This window comes from Sciurus carolinensis, unplaced genomic scaffold (genome assembly GCF_902686445.1).
Source record: "Sciurus carolinensis unplaced genomic scaffold, mSciCar1.2, whole genome shotgun sequence".
Classification (NCBI taxonomy): domain Eukaryota; kingdom Metazoa; phylum Chordata; class Mammalia; order Rodentia; family Sciuridae; genus Sciurus; species Sciurus carolinensis.
This window is the reverse complement of record NW_025920230.1, coordinates 286911-304019: the sequence shown is the minus strand read 5'-3', so window position 1 is coordinate 304019 and position 17109 is coordinate 286911. Positions and strand designations below refer to the sequence as shown.

The window sequence follows — 17109 nt, the reverse complement described above, 5'->3', positions numbered from 1 at the left end:
CTTGGTAACACTTCCTTTTTAATAAGTCCAAATTTTCTAGTTCATCCACCCTGTGTTCAAACTCTGAAAATTTGTTTTCTGCTTGGTCTAGTCTATTGGTGAGACTTGTAACTGGGGTTTTTATCTTGACTTATTGAATTTTTTATTTCCACAATTTCTGTTTGTCTTTTTCCCATAATCTCTCTTTATTAAATTGCTCTTTCATATTGCATTGTGTTCCTTAATTTATTCATTTGCTTATTTGTATCTTCTTTGAATTCATTTAATCATTTTTTAAAATACTGTTAATTATAGATGGACACAATACCTTTATTTTATTTATTTATCTTTCTGTGGTACTGAGGATTGGACCCAGTGCCTCACATGTGTGAGGCAAGCGTTCTACCACTGAGCTATATACAACATCAACCCTCATTTGATTATTTGAATAATCAGTTTTTAAACTTTTTTTTCCAGTATTTTATCTCCATTGGTACTTATGGATTTGGTTCCTGGGGAGTTATAAACCTGAAGAGTCATGTTGCTTTGTTTCATGTTTATGTTTTCTGTCTGGAGACTTTCACATCTGTTGAAGTAGTGATCTCTTCCAGTATTATGTGAGGATCTTATTAGTGAGTGACCTCCTTTTTACATTGTGTTGTGGGATTAGTTTTTTGTGTAGTGTTGAGATTCATTGCAAATGGAGTTTATGCTGTAGTTTCCTTGAAGTTCCTTAGACTGTGTTTGGTGGATTTTGACTCTGAGTACTTTGTCAGAATCTGAGGGTTATTCTTTCATTTTTGGCCTTCTGTGAGTATGATGTAGACAGTGGAATATGCAAAGTATACTTTACATGACTGTTTCTCTTAGCACTGTACAGTGTAAGAGGACTTGGGTGCAGCCGATGCTAGGGCCCCTTAATAGTAGCATGGTAACAACAGTCATGTTATTTCTCTGTTGTTGCTCAGGGGCTGTAGAAGTCTTCAGCCCACCCCTGTCATCTGTGCATACTTGCAGCCAGGTTGTGTGCTGGGTGCTTTTCTCCACCCTATTTTTATGTTGAAGGATCCATTAAACTTTGAGGAAGACTCAGTCCTGGATAGACTAAGGTACAACTTCTGTCAGCTGGGTCAGGGCTAAAGCTCAGTGTCATAACATCCACCATGTTCCAGGTGCTGAACTTAATCCATAGTGCTAGTTTGAGAGGAGAAAATGACCACCAGTAACAACAAACAACTTGAAAGCAAATCATATATCAACATACAATGAAAACATATAAAAAGGAACCTCTACAACCCCAATAACCAGAGAGAAGAAAAGGGTACTCATAATATAGAATAGGTTAAAAATTAGATCTTAATGAAAGTAAAATTAATATTGAAATAGCTGGGCACATTGACTCATACCTGTAATCCCATCTACTCTGGAGGGTAGGCAGGACTATTTCAAGTTTGATATTAGCCTGGGTGTTTACTGATACTCTCTATTTCTTTCTTTCTTTCTTTCTTTCTTTCTTTCTTTCTTTCTTTCTTTCTTTCTTTTTATGGACAGAATGCCTTTATTTTATTTATTTATTTTATGTGGTGCTAAAGATCAAACCCAGTGCCTCACACATGCTAGGCAAGCTCTCTGCCACTTAGCTACAGTCCCAGACCTGATACTCTGTCTTAAAAGTAAAAAATGAAAGACTTGTTGCTCAGTGGAAGAACAACATTGGGATTGATCCTCAGTACTGTGCAAAAAAAAAAAAGTACTGGATAAAATTTTAAAGGGAGGAAACAGAAGAAAGAAGACAAGTGAAAAGACAGAAAAAGGATAAAAATGAGAAAGTAGAGACAAGAGCAAAGCTACAATTAAATAATTAAAACATTTAATAAAATTGGATAAAAGTATTTTAAAAAAGGGGAAACAAAACAACAAAGAAAAAAATTAAAATGTAAGGAAAACCAAAGAATGTCATATTCCTCCTTGCCAAGATATTTAAGATGGAGACACTTCTTTCCAAGACCTCAAATTTTTGTCATTTGCCAGGTATAGGGATGTTGTGAGTGCTGGTGACAGTATGATGTGTTCCTTTTCAGCTCCAGTTTAGGCAGGCCAAACCAGTTAGGGCAGTGTGTGCACTGATCTCAGTCTCCCCTTGCCCACAGCCTGGGCTAAGGCAAAGTTACCTGCAGCAGGGTTAAATTCATGCCCAAGGTCTCTGATTTTGCATCAAGAATGGGGTTGCAGTGACAGTTGGAGCCATCCACCAGCCTCTCAGCCTCCATGCCTGTGAGCCAGTCTGGTTTGTTCACCCTTGGTCCCAAGATCTTCAGTCTGTACTCTTGGGCATGTGACAAATATCCAAACTGCAGTGGTTTGTTGTCTGCCTCTGAGCATGGAAGACCAAATCATTGGTATCTGCACTGGGGTATGGAGCCTCCTGGATGAAGAGATTTACGAGTTCAAACCACGGTGCTCCTGGACTCAGCCCTCTTGTAAGTCCACTCACAGATGCTGTCCCTCCTTTTCAAGAGATCCAACCATACATTTTATGTAGAAGTGTCTTGTTGCTTCTCTCTGCCCCACAGACCATATTTCCCACTGCCTAGAATCCTCAGCAGTCAATTCCTGGGCCCAAACTGACTCTCCGAGTGGACACCTACTGGAACAGAGAAGAGGAGAGGACATTGGATCTTGGAGATATAAAAACTGCATGGGGTTTCAGATCTCCCATGCAATAAATTCAGACAGTGGTACCCATCTTTAGATGGCTCCTCATGACATTGATGAATTTCTTGCAAAGTTCAGGAAATCTCTTCTCCCTTGATAGCTTGCTATGTAGATTCTGAGTTTCTTTTTATTTTAAAGCACCATATTTTGGGGTTTGCCTCATCACTGGTTCCCTGTGTTTGCACTCCAATACTTTTCTATGGACCCTACCTCAACATGCAGCTGCACAGCTTCCATTTTGGTTCAGTCTCACAGAGCAGGAGGTAAGCCTTGAGTTCCTCTAATCTACCATATTCAGGAGTTCTTGATTCCAGTTTTTCCTAATGTTACCTTTAGGCAACATACAGATATGAAAGCATTTGGTGGATGAAGTCTTATTGTAGGAGGCTAGGATTAGATAATAAGTATGTGTTGTTATTATACCTTTTTTATTGACAGATGATTTGGATATTCACTTCTCTAGAGATAAAGTTGGTTACTTGAAGTATCCTGATGAAAGAAAACTTTGCACAACACCTTTTTTCAGTTCATTCAAGCACTTAAATATGAATTGGTTAAGTAGTATGGGTTATTACTGTTAATTTTCACTCAGTACTTCAAGAAACTGAGAAAGGGAAAAGGGCAAATTGTTCTTGTGTTTGCTTTTTCCTTGAGGAGATGAATAAGCAGTCTGGAGCCCACTGAATAGTTGAAGAGACTAATTTATTAATTTTTGCTGAGAATTTCTTATTAAAGCATAGACAACTTGTGTTTAGTGGCATAATGGAAAGGTAAATTATTTGCCTAATTTAAGAGATAAAAAATTACTGATGTGTGTATTCATCCACACATAAGGAAATGAAAACTGTTCTCTTTTCTTTAAAAAATGAACTCAGAAAAAAACTGCACTATAGGATTTTGGGGTGGTGACATCCAAGCCAGTGTCTATTGTAGATCCAATAATATTAAGCTCTGTACATGAAGTAGTTGGGAAAACCATTGAAGGGGATGTAGTAATCAAAAATGTATCATGGAATACTGTGCTAAACAGGATTATAGTTTTATAAAGGAGATAATGGTAAATGAATGTTCAATTAAATCTTTAATTATAACAGTTTGTGGGTAGAAGAAATACTGTGGATCTCAAGAATAAAAAAAAAACATTTAGAAATAATGTAAAACTATAAAGATGTGTGCATATACAAAATGTTGAAATAAACAATTGTGCTTAAATATCTCTATATTATTAACATAACCATATTAGGGAGGTTGAATATTTTAAATGAATTGCCTCTTTTTCTTCTTAAATGAGTTGATTGATGTAAAGCACTTTGAACATTGCTGGATACATAGTAAAATACTCAAATATTAACTGTTTTCATTATTGGTAGTACTCTTTAATTTGTCATTCACAAAATAATCAATTCAAGACCAGGACATGAGGTAGATTGAATGTAGTATAAGAAAAGTAGAAAATAATTTAATAATTATTCTTTCCTAGAAATTATGTTCTTATGTTTAACTGATATTTTAGTCATTTTATGTTTATATAAATGACATGGGTATAATTCCAAGTTCTAATATGAAGGTTTTGGATTATGAAGGTTTTCACACCATTAGATCTTTTCCACAGTTCCTGTCTACAATCTATCTAGAAGTACCCTGTCCAGCACAGTGGCTACAGACCACATGTAGCTATTGAGAACTTGAAATGTGCTGGTCTGAATTGAGATACTGTAAGTCTTAAACACACATTAGATTTGAAAGACTTAGCATGGATAAAAGAAAGTAAAATGTCTTCTTAATAATTTTTATATTGATTTATGTTGAAGTGGTAACATTGTAGCTATTCCAAATTAAATACAATATATTGTTAAAGTTTACCTATTTCTTTATTTTTAGTGTTCTGCCAGAAAATTTTAAATGACCTATGTGTCTTGCATTGTATTTCTTTTCAATAGTGCTGCTCTAGAAATTTCTAGTCTAAGATGATCTTTTAAGAGAAACCTGGGATTCTAGTTCCATTTCAGTCTTTACTAGTCATGTCACTGTCAGTTACTTAACTTCTCAAGAGTTCAGTTTCATCAGGGTAAACTTTATTTCTTTACCTAAAATAGATAATTGTATAGGCTGTATCTCTCTCACTGAATTACTGGGGATTAGCAGAAAGAATTTGGCAGTTCTAGAGCATTCTACAGATATATATCACTTCTAATCAGGCTTATGTAATGACTAGAAAAGGTTGAAGGATGCTTAGTGGGTCATCAAAATCAATAATGGTTCATTTTTACTTTTTTGTCTTTTACATGTTTATTTATTGCATTTAAAAAATGTTTGCTTTTCACATTTTTCTCATTTGTTATACTCCTAATATTTAAAAAGAAATTTTATTCTTTTGAAATACTACATTAAACTTCCAGGTTTCTGTGATAGACTTTTTTTAAAGTCCTAGATGATGAACTGGATTTTTTTCATGATTTGAAAAATCAGGAAATAGAAGAAGTGATTGAGAATGATCATAGAGTTAGTAACTCCAAAATAACTAGTCTTTAAAAAAAATGGAAAAATGTAATATATACATATATATTTGTATATATATGTGTGTGTGTGTGTGTGTGTGTATTTTTTATTTTAAATAGGAATTTTGGGGCTGGAGCTGTGGCTCAATGGCAAAATACTTGCCTATCATGTGTGAGGTACTGGGTTCACTCCTTAGCACCACATAAAAATAAAATAAAAGCATTTTATCCATCTACAACTACAAGAAAATTTTAAATAGTAATTTTTTAGCACAAATAAAACTTGTCTTTTAATAATAACACTGGTCCTTAGGAGTATTTCTGTTTTCTGGGTATTTCTATGTTCTGAATTTTTGTAAACCATGAGATGGTTACTGTGCTTGTTATTAACTAGAGAAGAGAAAAGTGAACTTCAATATTTTCCAGTTGTATGCCTGTGCTTTCAAAACTTCTCAAGATAAGTTAGTAACAATACTTCTGTGATGCCTTCAATTCTTTTTCATGTCAGTGTTTATTAGAAAGTGAGGAAATGATTGTGGTAGTGTTTTCCTAACCCTAATATTTTGAGAGAACAGTACAGATTATTTATAGTATGGCTTCCTCGACACTGAACTAGTAGCAACTCTCTGTGTACCTGTCTTTCTTTATAGGTTTGTCAGGATTTCATGCAAAGAGGCAACTGGTGATGAAGCCTTTTGGCTTTTGTCTGTAAGGATTCCAGCTCTGTTGTTGATTCTCTCTTTTTTTCCTTCAAATATGTTATCTGCACACAATAAATACTCATTTTCCCCTTTCTCCCTTATCCTTCATCCTCTTTGACAAATGGATATCAGTGTCTGAAGACAATGAAGATTCTTTCAACTTGGACTTGGGTTTTCCCACTAAAAACATAGATTAAACAATTTTAAAAGCTAAATGTATGTGAAAGTTTACCAAAAATGTAAGAAGTGCTAAGACCAGAAATTGGTAAGGTGGAAACTTGGAGAGGCAAGCAAAACACTGAACTGGTCTTACTTTTAGTGTATTTACTGAACTGAATGATGTGAAACTTTTCTTTCTTAAAAATTAATTCAGGCTCTGTCTAAAATGTTGGGCTCCTTCAAGCTAATGCAAGTTAAAAACCACTGCTTAGAGAGCATTTTATGCTCTAATTATTAGAAGAAAATGAATTCTGATGGCATAGTTTTGGCAGGGACGTGAACTAAAAGCAACTTACTTATCTACTTCATTTGGGAGTAAATTAATGTAACCACTTTGGAAGAAAATGGCATCAACAGTAAAGTTGGACCTGTGCATATAGCATAGTATATGTATGCTACAGTCATATGCCCCAGAAAACTCTTGAACTTGTGTATCAGATGCATGACTGTGTAGCATCTGTATAGCCAAAGCAACTCAAATAACTCTCTGTGGGAGAAAGTTTTCATGTATTTATTAAATAGGATAAAGTAGTGAAAGTTTTTGAGCCCATTATTCTGAAATCATCATGGGTAGATTTCAGAGAACTTATTACTATTTAAAGAAGGAAGTTATAGAAATCATTATAGACATATAGTTGAATTTGGGAAAAACAAACAAGAATTGTGTGTGGGGGTATGTGTTAAAATTGCTTTAATATTTCTTTTACTTTAGACAAATTTTGTTACAAATATTAACTGATTAATTTTGTAAATTAATGGGTTTCCCTGACTTTTCCATACATGCATATATAATGTTTTAATTGTGTGCACCCTCCCAACTACTTTCTCTTACTCTTTTCTTTCACTGTCTGTTTTTCTTCTCCTTCCCTAAAATACCTTCTCTACTTTCATTTTATCTTTTTTTCCTAACAGTTTCCATGTATGAGGGAAAACATGTGACACTTATCTTTCTGAGTTTGGCTTATTTCACTTAACATGAAAAACTCCAGTACCATCTACTTTCTTGCAAATGGCATGTTTGTTTCTTTTTTATGACTGAATAATATTCCATATGTATATATGTCATATTTTCTTTACCTATCCATCTATTGAGAGCACCTAGGGTGATTCCTTAAGTTGGTTACTGTTAGTAATGCCACAATAAAAATAGGTATGCAAATATCTTTTTTGTATGCTGACTTCATTTCCTCCAGAAATATAGCCAGGAATGCTATATAGTTGCATCATATGGTAATTCTGTTTTTAAGTTTTTGAGGAACCTGTCTACTGTTTTCCATAATTGTTGTACTAATTTACATTCACACCAACAATGTGTAAGTGTTCCTTTTTCACATCCTTGTCAGCATTTGTTATTTTTGTTTTTTTTGACTAGCTGTTTTGACTAGGCGGGGTGGAATCTCACTGTAGTTTTGATTTGTATTTCCCTGATGGCCAAAGGTGTTGAGCACTTTTTCACATATTTATTGGCCATTTATACTTGCTTTTGAGAAGTATCTGTACAGCCTCTTTGTCCATTTATGGTTGGATTACTTGCTCTTTTGTTGATAACTTTTTGTGTTTATATTTCTGGATGTTAATCTTATTTCAGATGAATAGTTGGCAAATACTTTCTGCCATTCTGTAGGATCTCTCTTAACTCTCTTCTTTCTTTTGCTGTGTGGAAGGTTTAAAATTTGGTGTAATCCCATTTGTCAATTCTTGCTACCATTTCCTTAACTATTAGAATTTATTTTGAGTTAATTCATGTACAGGGTGAGACATAGGGATCTAGTTTCAATTGTCTACATTTGAATATCCAATTTTCCCAGTGCCATTTGTTGAAGAGGTTATATTCTTTCCAATGTGTTTTTGGCTACTTTGTCAAGAATCAGATAACTATAGAGGCATGAGTTTATTTCCGAGTCCTCTAATTCCATTGTTTTTTGTATTTCTTTTTTATGTCAATACCATGATATTTTTATTACCATCAAAATGCATTCTAGCATATTTGAAATCAGGAACCATGCTACCTCTAGCCTTGCTCTATAATTTTTCTTCAGGATTGCTTTGGCAACTTTGAGTCTTTTATGCTTTCTTCTGAATTTTAGGATTTTTTCCCTATTTCTGTGAAGAATGTCATTGGTATTTTGATGGGAATTGGATTGAATTTGTAGATTGCCTTTTGATAGTTTGGCCATTTTAACAATTTTAATTCTCCTAGTATATGAACATGGGATGTCTTTTCATCTTTATCATCTAGTCTCTTCAGTTTCTTAAGCTTTTAAAATTTTTACTGCAGAGGTTTTTACTGCCTCATAAATGAGGACTTTTTAGATATAAGTGATAGAAATTAAAAAGAAAAATAAGGCAATAATTAACATTGTATTTAGACTTCTTGTTAGTTTGGGTACTGAGAAGGGTGTGTTAAGCTTCTGAAGTGATATTCCATTTCATATTCTAGGCAGTTAATACATAGTGTTCTCATGCATTTTAAAATAATTAAATCTGAAATAATTCCATACTTAGAGAAAAGTTGCATGAAGGATTCCTGTATACTTTTAACCCAAATTTTCTAAATATTAACATTTTACTGTATTTGCTATAACATTCTTTTCTGAAATTTTTCACAATACTGTAATTTTATAGTTAAAATAATTTTTCTTGAAGTTTACTCTGAGACTATTTGGAGCTACAATAAAGTTTATAATTAAAATTTTGTTTACTTTGTGTTTGACCTGCCAACAGATATGGCTTCATCAAGACCTCAGACTGAATGTTGCAATGTCACTGACTCTTCTTTGAAAAGTGCCAGCTATCCAAAATCCAAAGTGTCAAACAAGCAGACTTTACTTCCACATCAGATAAATCAGGTATATGATAAGTTATTTCAAATACATCTGAAACTGCAGGTAAGATCTAAATACTGATTTGAGAATTCAAAAATATTTATATTCTAGGCACTAAGTATTTGCAAAATTTGAATAAAAATTTTAATTAGTATAGATAATTGGGTTAAGGCAAGGTCAGAAGGGAACAAACTCAATTTGTAGAAACTGTTGAGTCAGAAAATATAGAGAATGAAAGAAAAAATATTGGTAGTAGTGATTTTTTTTCTGTGGGCATGTGTATTAGGCATTAGATTATCCTACATTCTATGCTTATCCTCATCCCATCCAATTCTTCTGAAACAAATTTGCAGGTAAAGTGTGCTTTTTGAACTATGTATTTGAGATTCCATTGTTGTAAGTATTACATAGTAAGAAGTTTCCTTGTCAACTCTAACTAAAATGTATTTTTGAACCTTCTTGCAGTCTATCTTTTCTTTGGTATTTGTTTCTAAAGGGTATAATTTATATATTTATCACATTTCCACTAGGAGTACAGAAAGAAACACATGTAATAGTTTCTGTTTGCTATTCTTTTCATTGGAAACATTATATACACTTGAAATACTGAAAACATTTTAAAAACCAGTTGTTCATTAAATAATTCATGTTGTAATGAATTAATTCATGTTATAATAATGTAGCATTTCAGAAAAAAGTTTTTCTTAACCTGAATCACTAGGATAAAATTTAGAGAAAGACAAAATCTGGTCCTTGACCCAGAGGTAGAATTTAGAGAGGAGAACAATGGGAAGGTCAATCCAGGTACAAGGAATTAAGAGATGAATGTTGTTTGGAAAGGAGTGATTGTCATATTGTGAATTTAGCTTCTTGTCTGGGAATTAAAATAGTGAAAACTGAGGCTAGCTGTTTTATAGGTTTATTTTAATCAAAGAAGTGACAGTAGAAAGACTTTTGATAATACTCAATAGATAAAAAAGAAGCAAGGTTGCAAGGATAGATCATCTATAGTAAACAAAGAAAAAATATTTTTTGAAAGTAAAGTACAAGGGATTAATCTGATTTCTTTAATCTTTAGACTGACTTCAAAATTTGCTTTGGAGTGTTAAGAGTTGCTATTAAGCATGTACTTTTTTTGCTTTTACTATTAAAAGAGTTTTTTGACAAAAGTTTAATAGGAACATATAAGTGATCCAATTTTTTTTTTTTTTTTGCAGTGCTGGGGATTGAACCCAGGGCCTTGTGCTTGCAAGGCAAGCACTCTACCAACTGAGCTATATCCCCAGCCCTGTGATCTAATTTTTATGCCATAGTAGAATAGTCACCAAACAGGCACCTTTAGAGAGGGTATCTGGATTTCTCTGAACAGCCATTATTCATACTTATTCAAGGCTTCTAACCTGACAGTACTTTTCCTCATGTTGTCACCATTCCAGTCTTGTTCTGTTGCCCACTAGTCATCATCTTCCCACATTCATTCCAATATTTAAGGGGCCACATCCCTGCAGTAGTTCTTGATCATGTTTGTCACCATTTAATTTCAGTGATAATTTCTTGGCTATAAATTTTTGTCAGCTTGTTGTCTATTCAACAGACTCAGAGATGCTTTGAAGTGGAATTGGTGGCCTCCAAGCATATACATTTTTGTTACACTATTGATTTAATGTATTCAGTAAATATTGGAGTACCTATTAATATACATTTGTGTTGAGTAAAACATATATGCCTCTTGCTACATGTAGCTTATTAGAAGAAGTCATAAGTACCCATATAATAATAATTTTATAAACTTAAATGAAGGAATAATAGATGTATACTGTAAATACCTGATGGGAGAGATTTTGATTGAGATTGGAGGAGATTGAGGTAAGATTTTTCTGAGAAATTAACATTTAAGTTAAATCCTGAAAAATGAGTAGAGGTTAGCCCAATGAAAGATTTAGATTCTACACTGAGAAATTCCAGTATGAGAAGTTCCTGAGGCATAGTAAGTTAACATATTTATTAAAAGAAAATGTAGTAGGTATCTCTGAAGATTTTTAAAGCATGAAAGTTGTAAAATTTAATGTGTGTTTACATAAATGTCTTAGAAAGGGACAGGAGTGTAAATTGAGAGACAAGAGAGCATTCTACTGCAGGATCCCAGGTAAGAAATAAGGGTGACTTGGACTGGGGTGGTATCAGAGGAATATAATAAAGGTTATTGTAGAGGTAAAATATTCTGGACTTGGCATGATGAATTCAATGAAGTATAGGAAGACTAAAGTAAGTAAGTTGATTCTCATGTTTCTGGTTTGTGCGTTGTGGAGAAAGAATGCATTTCAGGAATAAGAGCACTATTTCTGTTTGAAATGAGTAAAGTTCAGCAGTAAAACATATTAACCTGGCTATTAGAAAGTAGATAGTGGGTGATTATCTAATTTGGGAGTCATCTATGTGTTAGTGTTCTATCACTGTTACAAAATACCAAAGATAATCAACTTATAAAGGGAAAAAGTTTATTTTGGCTCATAGTTTTAGAAATTTCAGTTCATGATTGATTGGCTCCTTTGCTTTGGCTGGGTAGCAAGGCAGTATAAATGGAAGGAACATGGGGTAAAAAACACTGCTTACTTGATGGCCAGGAATCAAAGGACAGAGGCATCAGGGTCCAACTATCCCCTTCAGTGGCACATACTAAGTGACCTAAAGATCTTTCTTTAGGATCCAGTTTATAAAGATTTCACACCTCCTACTTAGTGTAATTCTGTGGACCATGCCTTTAATACATGGGCCTTTGGGGAACAGTCAGCATCCAAATGTGTTAGTGTTTAACGTTGTCACCAGTGTGAGAGGTTAGAGAAGTTGGAGTGAAATAATGTTAATAGTCTGAAGTGTCTTGTATTAGGCTGGGGAACTCAAGGATACAGAGAAGGGGTTGGATTCCAGAGATATTTAAAAGGTGGGTTAAATAGGACTTAGAGATTGTTTGGATGTAGGAGATATGGTAGAATTTTTATCAAGGGCAAAATTCAAGTTTAGTTTTTGGACAGTTGGGTAAATCATGCTGCTTTTTGCTTATACAGAAAACTGGAGGAAGAAGAGATTAGTTTATTCCTTTTTAACTCATAACTTAAAAATTAATTTTTAGTATATGTAATATATCTGATACCCCACCTCCTAACCACTTGTCAATTTGCACTCTGCCCACCTCCTACATTACAGGAATTTCCGACCTCCCAACCACCTGTCAATCTGCGCTTTGCCCACCTCTTACGTTACAGGAATTTCTGGTTTACACTGCCACCATTTTCCTGCTTCCCACTTTATGTCCTAACAAGCTAGATAGCTATTGGTTTATCAGTCAGCTTGCAAGTGTTCTTCTCTGCTATTGGTTCCTTCCAGCCTGGGAGATTCCAATATCTGGGAGAAGCTACATGCCATCTTTCTCTTTTTTTCCTTTCTTTTCACCCTGGAGTGGATGTATTAGTCATCCACACAATAAAGTCTCTTGCATGAGAATTCGTGTCTGCAGTGCATTTTTCTGGGAGCTATTGGTGAACCACAACTGAGATGAGCAAGCGGGTGGCAGCTCAGTGGGAGTGTGCAGCGGTGGCTAGAATTGCCATGGGTCCCAAGCTGCCTTAGAACATATATTTAAATTATTTTTATTATATTTACAAAGTTGTACTGTTGTCACTGCAACCAATTTTAGAATATTTCATTATCCCAAAAAGAAACCCCAACACATTAGAGGCTATTCTTCATGTTCTCCAAAATCCCTTCAGCCCTAGGCAACCACTAATCTACTTTCTGTTTGTTCATTCTGAACTGTTCATAATACTGGAATCATATAATATGTGATCTTTTAAAATAACTGATTTCTTAGCATGCTAATTTTAAGGTTCATTCATGTTATACCATGTATCAGCCCATGATTTTATTTTTTCCTTTTAGTACAGGGGAATTGAACCCAGAGGAGTTACATCACTGAGGTACATTCCCAACTTGTCTATTTTTACTTCAAGTCAAGTTCTTGCAAAGTTACCAGGTTGACTTTAATTTACAATCCTTCTGCCTCATCTTCCTGAGTAGCTATAATTACATGTACGCTCCCTGGTGCCTGCCTAGCACAAGCTTCTTATTGCTAAGTAATATTCCAATATATAGATATATCACATTTTTATTTTACTCATTAATTTCTGGACATTTGAGTTTTTTCCACTATTTGGCTATCATGAGTAATGCTGCTATGAATGTTTTTATTTATATTTTGTGTGGACATGTACTCCATTTCTTTTGGGTGTATACCTAGAGTGGAATGGCTGAGTCATAGGATAAATGTGTTTAACTTTTTTGAGTAACTGGCAGACTGTTTTTCATTTCCACTAGGCAGTATACAAGGCTTCCATTTTCCCCACATCTTTTCCATCAGTTATTTTTCTGTTTTTGAGAAACACATCCTTTATTTTTCTGGATCTTATTGTGGTTTTGCTTTATATATTTCTGTGATGTCTAGCTAAATTCAGATTTTGACATGCTTATTTTGTGCTACCTGAAAGTATACAGGTAGAGATGTTAAATAGGCTGTTTAGACTTGAGTTTGGCACTTGAGACTATCAACTGAACAGTTGCAGGTTGGGAACATATGGTAATTTTAGCCATTGAATCAATATAATCAAGCAGAGAGTGTGAAGAATGAGAAGAAAAATAACTTAAACCCAAATCCTGAGCAACCATAGTAGTACAGGATGGTTGAGACTGAGAAGTCATGACCGGAGAAGGTGGTAGAAAACCAGGAGAACATGATATCATGCAAGACATTGAAGTATTTTAAGATGAAGGAAAGAGATAGTCATATAACATGCTGCTGAGAGATTCAGTAAAATAAGATCTGAGAAGTTTTTTTTTTAATTTCATAACAGGTAAGTCATTTTAGTAGGGCAGTGTGGGCTGAAACCAGATTAAAAATGAATTGAGTAATGACTTGGAGGTGAAGAAGGTTCAGCAAATGTAGATAATGTTTTAGGAGGTTTGGTTGGGGAGGTAATGTGAGAAGGAGCAAAATATTTTATTTCAGATGTGAAAAGAGAGATTGAAAATGTTTAGAGATAATCAGAGCAGTCTTCACAAAGGGACTTAAGGCAATGATATACTGAACCTATCTGTGTACAGAAGAGAAGGGCATGAAACTGATGTTCCCTTCTGTGGTCTTCCCTATGAATTTACCAGGTCATCCACAGACAGTGTTCCAAGGTGTTGTGTTTAAAATTAGGAAAGAGTAAAATGGTTTGAAATAGACACATGGAGAACAGAATAAAGAGATGACCATGAAAATGTAGCAAGTTTTCTGAATAGCATTGTTAACTTAATAGAGTATTGAGACCATGAACTCAAAATATATCACTTTACATGGTGTGTGATTGTTCTGTGATGGTTTTTAATCTGTGGTTTTTATCCTCAGGACAGGGAAGATGGTAAGTGTGTTAACCCAGGCCTGGAGGATTTCAGCCCTTGGTTATAGAAGAACAACAAAGTAAGGGGGTGGAGGATATAGGTAAAATAATGGACCATGTGTAGCAACTACTATAATCCCTATTTTATGTACCAAAGCATTTTCAAAAATCACTTGGTTAAACCAGTGTCAGTGGATAAAAATGTAATTTCAGATTTTGTGAATGTTCTTTTTAAAAGTCATTCATATCTGGTATTTTGATACACTGTTAAACTGCAGCACAACAGAATTTTGCTGAAGAACTTCAAAAGCTCTAATGTTTTTTAGTTGAAAAAGAACAACTGCTTTTCAGACATAAAGATGCCTTAAATAAATTTAAAGGTGTTGAAGAAGAGGTTTTTACAAGATTTCAAATTCTAAAGGAGGTACTTACAAAGTCAGAATTTTCAGAGTAATATAACTTCCTTTGTCTTAGTTTGTGTAATAATTAACATTTTGTCACATTTGCTCATTTAACCTTCTCCCTCCTTTCCTCACACACACACCCACACAGATCCACACACACCTTATTTTCTGAACTATTTGAAAAAACTAGCTTGCAAAAATCAATACATAGTATCTCTAAATACTTAGGCATGTGTCTCTTAAGAATAAGTACATTCTGTATAGCATTATACATAAGAAAATTAATGCTAATTGAAAAATAAAATTTAATATATAGTCCACATTCACTTTCCCATTTGGTCTCCAACATGATTTTTATTAATTTTTTTGTTTTATTTTGTTGTTTTCTAGTCAAGGACATACATACACTCTATGCATTATCTTAGACTTCTTTGAATCTAGAGTAGATAACCATTACTATTTTTATTGTTCTTGGGACTTTTATTTGGAGTCTAGGTCAGCAGTGTTGAGGAATATATTGCATTCTAGATTTGCCTGATTGTTTCCTAACATTGATATTTGGTTCAAATATTTTCGTAAAGAATTTTATATAGTTAGTACAATTTGATAACTATTATACTAACTACAGTTAGAATAATTTATCTTTACTTAATATTTATATGTACTATAATGTCTTTTGGTGTCATACATCTTATCTCTTATACATGTAATTTACACAGAGTAAAATTCCTTGTTGTACATTTATATTAGTTTTGAAAAATGCTTTTAATTTTGTAATTTCCACCATCCTCAAGATAAAATGTAATTCCAGCATTCAGAAACTTTTATTATATTCTTTTACAAATATTTCTTTTCCCATCCTTAGCCTTTAACAACCATGGGTCTATTTCCTGTCCCTAGTTCTGCCTTTTCCAGAATATTCTGTAAATAGGTTCATTTCAAGCTTTTTCTTTAACTTGTGATTTTTAGCAGCAATTCATTTATGATGTTAACTTGGCATGCTTTTCTTTGACTTTATCCAATTTGTGGTTTATCTTTTTTATTGAATTTGTAAATTTATGTCTTTTGCCACTTTTGGGAAATTTGCAGCAACTATTTCTTCAAATTTTTTATGCTTCGATTCTCTTCTCTTCTCTGTGTCTCCAGACTCATATGTTAGTCCTTTTACTGCTAGCCAGAAGATTTCTGAGGCTAAGTTCACTTTTCCTCATTTTTTTTCTTTTGTGTTCTTTGTACTTGATAATTTCTGTTAATATGTCTTTTAGTTCACTGTTTTCTTTATTCATCTCCATGTTTCTATTGAACAATGTTATGGTTTAAATATGAGGTGTCTCCTAAAAACTCATGTCTGATACAGTTTAAGAAAGTTTAGAGGTGAAATCATTGAGTTACAAAATATTAACTTAATCAGCATATTAATCCATTGATAGTTTTTAACTGAGTGGTAACTATAGACAGGGTGTGGCTGGAGAAGGTAGATAGTTGGGTTTATTTCCAGATTATCCTTACCTAATCACAATTGTTTTAAGACTATCTAACTATGTTGATGAGCTAATACAATGTTTATTTCCTTAATATCTAAACTCTATGTGACCTAAGACTATTCTTATTATTCTTGCAGTTAAAGCAATAGACAAGTAATCTCATGTGACCATCTCTACTAGGTCCATCTGGTTAATAACTAAATTACTGAGTTAAGGGTTACAGGAGAGCAGTGGTCCCAATGGTTATTGTGTATCAACATTTATTATAGGGGTGACATATTCTTTGTAGGAGGGAAGGAATGTTGTGAAACCTTATTCTTTTACCTCACCACCACACATAAACAAAACCATCGTTGAAATTTAACCAGCCTGTTGGAGACAAAGGCAGATCTCTAACTATTTTCTCCAGAGGCTTTCAGGGACTCATTGCATGTTTGCCAAATTATTTTTAATTTTGTTAGTGGTAAAGACCCATTGTTTGTCAGATTGTAGGTAATATTTTCTGGAATTTTTGTTGTATTCCCCTCGTCCCCTTAAGCAATTCATTCAGACCAAAATGAGTAATATATTATCAGAAAAACACTGCAGAGAAAACACCATTCTCAGGAGCAAAATATTCGGCAATTCCTTTTAGGATGAGCTTTTGCAATCATCCAACAGAGGATCTTAGTCAAGCACTGGATGGAATTCCAGATGCCCCCACAGCTCCCCCTTTTTTATTTTGTAAAGTGAAGAGGCCTTCATGAATTTTTACTCTCTTGACTAGTCTGAGGATTACTCAGAGGATGACTGGAAAACAAAGAATTAAAATTAAAATACATACTCCAATCAAGTCATACTGTAATATTG

General features: G+C 33.9%; 1 pseudogene; it reads left to right on the top strand.

Annotated features, from left to right (window-relative positions):
- The first annotated feature begins 478 nt into the window (after positions 1 to 478).
- LOC124975247 (coiled-coil domain-containing protein 138-like) overlaps positions 479 to 17109 on the top strand; it is a 77295-nt pseudogene continuing 60664 nt past the window's right edge.